Genomic DNA, 6,419 nt, shown 5'->3' on the forward strand with positions numbered 1-6,419 from the left:
TGACGGTCCCCCGTGGGCATCTCTACTGCACCCACTGTGTGCCGGTCCCCCGTGGGCATCTCTACTGCACCCACTGTGTGACGGTCCCCCGTGGGCATCTCTACTGCACCCACTGTGTGACGGTCCCCCGTGGGCATCTCTATGGTACCCACTGTGTGACGGTCCCCCGTGGGCATCTCTATGGCATCCCTGTGTGATGGTCCCCTGTGGGCATCTCTACGGCACCCACTGTGTGACGGTCCACCGTGGGCATCTCTACTGCACCCACTGTGTGATGGTCCCCCGTGGGCATCTCTACTGCACCCACTGTGTGCCGGTCCCCCGTGGGCATCTCTATGGCACCCCTGTGTGACGGTCCCCCGTGGGCATCTCTATGGCACCCACTGTGTGACGGTCCCCCGTGGGCATCTCTATGGCGCCCACTGTGTGACGGTCCCCCGTGGGTATCTCTATGGCACCCACTGTGTGACGGTCCCCCGTGGGCATCTCTATGGCACCCACTGTGTGACGGTCCCCCGTGGGCATCTCTACGGCACCCCTGTGTGACGGTCCCCCGTGGGTATCTCTACGGCACCCACTGTGTGACGGTCCCCCGTGGGCATCTCTACGGCACCCACTGTGTGACGGTCCCCCGTGGGCATCTCTACGGCACCCACTGTGTGACGGTCCCCTGTGGGCATCTCTATGGCATCCCTGTGTGATGGTCCCCTGTGGGCATCTCTACGGCACCCACTGTGTGACGGTCCACCGTGGGCATCTCTACTGCACCCACTGTGTGATGGTCCCCCGTGGGCATCTCTACTGCACCCACTGTGTGCCGGTCCCCCGTGGGCATCTCTATGGCACCCCTGTGTGACGGTCCCCCGTGGGCATCTCTATGGCACCCACTGTGTGACGGTCCCCCGTGGGCATCTCTATGGCGCCCACTGTGTGACGGTCCCCCGTGGGTATCTCTATGGCACCCACTGTGTGACGGTCCCCCGTGGGCATCTCTATGGCACCCACTGTGTGACGGTCCCCCGTGGGCATCTCTATGGCACCCACTGTGTGACGGTCCCCCGTGGGCATCTCTATGGCACCCACTGTGTGACGGTCCCCCGTGGGCATCTCTATGGCACCCACTGTGTGCCGGTCCCCCGTGGGCATCTCTACTGCACCCACTGTGTGACGGTCCCCCGTGGGCATCTCTACTGCACCCACTGTGTGACGGTCCCCCGTGGGCATCTCTATGGTACCCACTGTGTGACGGTCCCCCGTGGGCATCTCTATGGCATCCCTGTGTGATGGTCCCCTGTGGGCATCTCTACGGCACCCACTGTGTGACGGTCCACCGTGGGCATCTCTACTGCACCCACTGTGTGATGGTCCCCCGTGGGCATCTCTACTGCACCCACTGTGTGCCGGTCCCCCGTGGGCATCTCTATGGCACCCCTGTGTGACGGTCCCCCGTGGGTATCTCTACGGCACCCACTGTGTGACGGTCCCCCGTGGGCATCTCTACGGCACCCACTGTGTGACGGTCCCCCGTGGGCATCTCTATGGCACCCACTGTGTGACGGTCCCCCGTGGGCATCTCTATGGCGCCCACTGTGTGACGGTCCCCCGTGGGTATCTCTATGGCACCCACTGTGTGACGGTCCCCCATGGGCATCTCTATGGCACCCACTGTGTGACGGTCCCCCGTGGGCATCTCTATGGCACCCCTGTGTGACGGTCCCCCGTGGGTATCTCTATGGCACCCACTGTGTGACGGTCCCCCGTGGGCATCTCTATGACACCCCTGTGTGACGGTCCCCCGTGGGCATCTCTATGGCACCCACTGTGTGACGGTCCCCCGTGGGCATCTCTATGGCACCCCTGTGTGACGGTCCCCCGTGGGCATCTCTATGACACCCCTGTGTGACGGTCCCCCGTGGGCATCTCTATGACACCCCTGTGTGACGGTCCCCCATGGGCATCTCTATGGCACCCCTGTGTGACGGTCCCCCATGGGTATCTCTATGGCGCCCACTGTGTGACGGTCCCCCGTGGGCATCTCTACGGCGCCCACTGTGTGACGGTCCCCCGTGGGCATCTCTATGGCGCCCACTGTGTGACGGTCCCCCGTGGGCATCTCTACTGCACCCACTGTGTGACGGTCCCCCGTGGGCATCTCTATGGCACCCCTGTGTGACGGTCCCCCGTGGGCATCTCTATGGCGCCCACTGTGTGACGGTCCCCCGTGGGCATCTCTACTGCACCCACTGTGTGACGGTCCCCCGTGGGCATCTCTATGGCACCCCTGTGTGACGGTCCCCCGTGGGCATCTCTATGGCACCCCTGTGTGACGGTCCCCCGTGGGCATCTCTATGGCACCCCTGTGTGACGGTCCCCCGTGGGCATCTCTATGGCACCCCTGTGTGATGGTCCCCCGTGGGCATCTCTACTGCACCCACTATGTGATGGTCCCCCGTGGGCATCTCTATGGCACCCACTGTGTGACGGTCCCCCGTGGGCATCTCTATGGCACCCCTGTGTGACGGTCCCCCGTGGGCATCTCTATGGCGCCCACTGTGTGACGGTCCCCCGTGGGCATCTCTACGGCACCCACTGTGTGACGGTCCCCCGTGGGCATCTCTATGGCGCCCACTGTGTGACGGTCCCCCGTGGGCATCTCTATGGCACCCACTGTGTGACGGTCCCCCGTGGGCATCTCTATGGCGCCCCTGTGTGACGGTCCCCCGTGGGCATCTCTATGGCGCCCACTGTGTGACGGTCCCCCGTGGGCATCTCTATGGCACCCACTGTGTGACGGTCCCCCGTGGGCATCTCTACGGCACCCCTGTGTGACGGTCCCCCGTGGGCATCTCTACGGCGCCCACTGTGTGACGGTCCCCCGTGGGCATCTCTACGGCGCCCACTGTGTGACGGTCCCCCGTGGGCATCTCTACGGCACCCACTGTGTGACGGTCCCCCGTGGGCATCTCTATGGCGCCCACTGTGTGACGGTCCCCCGTGGGCATCTCTATGGCGCCCACTGTGTGACGGTCCCCCGTGGGCATCTCTATGGCACCCACTGTGTGACGGTCCCCCGTGGGCATCTCTATGGCGCCCCTGTGTGACGGTCCCCCGTGGGCATCTCTATGGCGCCCACTGTGTGACGGTCCCCCGTGGGCATCTCTATGGCACCCACTGTGTGACGGTCCCCCGTGGGCATCTCTACGGCACCCCTGTGTGACGGTCCCCCGTGGGCATCTCTATGGCACCCCTGTGTGACGGTCCCCCGTGGGCATCTCTACGGCACCCCTGTGTGCCGGGCAAGCCGGAGAGGAAAGTGCTGTCAGGAACCCATTTCACAGAGGAAGTAACTGAGGCTGGCAAAGGCTGGACACCGCGCCCACAGAAAGGCCCAGCCCCCTAGTCCTTCTAGGGCCCACGGAGATCTTGCCCTCAGCCTCTCCTCTCCTCCAGGGCCCGCCCAGAACACAGGACTCCGCCCCACCCGGGCCCTCGGGGAGTGGGCGCCGCCGGCAGCACACACCCCACCACGCCTTCTCCAAAGTTCTCCCTCCCAGGCATTGCCTCCAACTGCATCCAGTCACCTATTACATGCACAGTGCAAGGGGGGGAGGGGGGACGAGGGATGGCAGGGGGGAAGGGCTGCGTCCTCCCCTTGCTCCTATTTGACAGAGGAGAAAATTGAGGCCGAGGCGGACTCGGGCCTGCCTGACAGAACACGGGACTGCGCGCGCTCTTTCCCCCCTTCCCCCGCTGCGTCCCCCGCGCCCCTGGCCGTACCTGGAGCCTGCGCCTCAGGAGCCGAGGCCTCCCTGCTACCTGGAGACACCGTCAGAAGTGAAGGCGTCCTAACGCGAGTCCTTCCGGGTCGCCGGCAGGGGCAAGAGAAGCCCTGAAAATGAAGGCGCTTCCGCCAGAATGCTTCTGGATGGAGCCTCCGCCTCCTCGGGCCCCGCCCCCAGACTCTTGGCCACGCCCCCAGACTTTCGGCCCCAGCGCCGCGCTTCGCATCCCGAGGCCTCCCAGCCTGTCCCTCTCTGCCAGCTGTCTCCCTCGCGTCTCCTTCGCTCCTCCCTCCTCCCACCTCTCACCTCCCATCTTCACCCTCGCTCTTCTCCCCCTCTCTCCCACCTCGTTCCCTCCCTCATCCCCTCCTCCCTCTCCCTCCTCCTCCTCTTCCTCCTCCACTGTCTTCCCCCTCGAAGGCCACTAGGGGGCACCTAAGACAAGGCATGAGCCCCACGGTTCGGAAGAGCCGAGTGGGAATTGGCCGCGGTCCCCTTTCCGTCTGTGACTCTGGGCAAGCCTGTCTGCCTCAGTCTCTTGAACTGTACACTGGGACAAGAATTGCGCCTGTTGGGAAGGGGCTTGGCCGCCAGATGGTCGGTCCCTACCTCTCTTCGCTGCTCCTCCATCCTTCTCCATCCCTCCTCCTCCTCCCCCCTTGGGTTCACGAGCCCATTGGGCTTCTCCTGGAGAGATGCTAGCGGGCCTTGCTCGCTGACAGATGAGGCGAGCGGGATGAAGTGACCTGCCTAGGTTTCACACAGTTAGGAAGGGTTTGAGGCTTGAACTGGGGAGCTGAGTCTTACCGAGTGCAGGCCCAGATGCCCCCGCGGCCCGTCCCCACTCCACTCTGTGCACTACGACTTGTCCCTCCAGGCTCAATGTACTGTGCTCTATGGCCCCTCCTAGCGGCACCTCCAGGTCCAGCACTAGGAACATTATGGTACCTTCCAGCTCCCCTCCAGGCCCAGCAGTCTGTGTACTGTGGTGCCCCCTAGCTGCTCCTCGAGGCCCAGCACTGTGTACTATGGTGCCTCATAACTGTCCCTCCAGGCCCAGATCTCTGCACTATGGTACTTCCCAGCCGTCCCTTCAGGCCCAGCAGTCTGTGCTCTATGGCGCCCCCCAGCTGTGCCTCCAGGTCCAACATTCTGTAACTGTGGCGCCCCCTGGCTGCTCCTCGAGGCCCAGCACGGTGCACTAGGGTACTCCCCAGCGGTCCTTCCAGCCCCGCCCCCTCTCTGTGCACTATGGCGCCCCCCAGCTTTGCTCTAGTTCAGGGCCCGATGGAAGCGCTCCGGCAGGGCGGGGCAGGTGGGACCTGCAGCAGCAGCCCCCAGGCCAGAGCGGCCAGACCCCCAGGCCCCGGGAGGGCCGCGCTTTAGGAGCCCACTGAGGCAGGAAGGGAGAGTCTGCCCCTCTGGGAAGAAGGGAGCCTCGGGCGCGGCCAGAGCTGCCCTTGCACTGTTGAAGCGCTGCGGGGCGCACTCACTTGCCTGGGCAGGTGCCCCGGGAACAAACCGAGCCCGACCTTGCCCTCCTGGGGCTACCCGAGCGTCCCAGAGCCGGGGGAGCCTTCTCAGCTCCATTTTCCAGATGCGGAAACGGAGGCCCGGACGGCTGCTAAGGCGAGAGGGAAGCCGGGAGGCGCCGCCGCCTAGCGCCGGTCTCAGCCTCCTCCGTCCCGCTGGGGCCGCGGGGGGATCAGACCGAGGACATGCCCCCCGCCCTCCGGAAAGCCAGGGAGAGGCCCTAGAAAGAGCCCCCTCCTGCTGCGGGCTTCCGCTGCCGCGCGAGCCCAAGCCCAGAGGGAAGTGGAGCCCAGAGCAGCTGCCCACGCGATCCAGATCTGCCCGCGGGAGCGGCCCCGGAGGCGCGGGGCCTGGGGTGCGGGCTCTGTGACCGCCCTCCTGGGCGGAGCTGAGGGGGAAAGGGGGCGGGGAGGGGGCGCGCAGCCAGGTGGGTGCGGACTCTCTTTCTCAGTTTGGGGACAGCGCTGGCTCCTGGGGAGAGGAGCCCTAACCCAGTCCTGCCCCAGGCGAGCTCCCCCCAGCGGTGCCCGAGAGGATCATGGGCCGGTGGAAGTGCCCGGCGGGAAACACTGATTAGGCACCTACTGTGTGCCAGGGCTGTGCTAAGCTCCAGGACGCAGGGGTGCTCCCGGCCCGCCCGGAGACCCTGGGTGGGCAGCCGGGCCCGAAGCTGCCGGGAGATGGGGGAAAAGGCTTCCCGGCGAGGCTCCGTGCCAGGGTCTCAGGGCCAGCCCCGTCCTTGACTTACGTCTCTGGGTGCCAGCAGAAATAGGGGTTCCTCCCTTCTGTCCACTTCCTATCTGCGGGCACGGCCAGTGCCTTCTGTCTTCTGGGCCCCGCCCCATGCTCCGGGGGCAGGGGGCTGCTTAGCAAGGCCGGCCCTTCAGGGAGCTCCCCCCTCCACCTTCGAACTTCTGTTTCGAATTACAATTATAAAAAATTATGGTTCCATGGAACTCTCCTTTCAAATGATAATTTCCCGTCCTTTTCCCTCCCTCCCTCTCCCTCCTCTGTTCCTTCCCTCCCTCCCTCCTTCTCTCTCTCCCTCCCTCCCTCCTTTGTTTCTTCCCTCCCTCCCTCCCTCCCTCTCTCCCTCTCTCCCTC

At 65.1% G+C, this 6,419-nt stretch overlaps 1 protein-coding gene across 2 annotated transcripts in view; it reads right to left on the bottom strand.

Moving 5' to 3' along the window:
• The window catches only part of MIGA1 (mitoguardin 1), a 33,178-nt gene extending 29,283 nt beyond the window's left edge, over positions 1 to 3,895 (bottom strand). Inside the window, exon 1 of one of the 2 annotated variants that reach the window (XM_051999372.1) lies at positions 3,778 to 3,895. The gene's annotated coding sequence lies outside the window, so the exon portion shown is untranslated. The remainder of the gene's footprint in view (positions 1 to 3,777) is intronic. The other variant, XM_051999373.1, reaches the window with a different exon arrangement.
• Positions 3,896 to 6,419: the final 2,524 nt, after the last annotated feature.

Source organism: Antechinus flavipes, chromosome 4 (genome assembly GCF_016432865.1).
Source record: "Antechinus flavipes isolate AdamAnt ecotype Samford, QLD, Australia chromosome 4, AdamAnt_v2, whole genome shotgun sequence".
Classification (NCBI taxonomy): domain Eukaryota; kingdom Metazoa; phylum Chordata; class Mammalia; order Dasyuromorphia; family Dasyuridae; genus Antechinus; species Antechinus flavipes.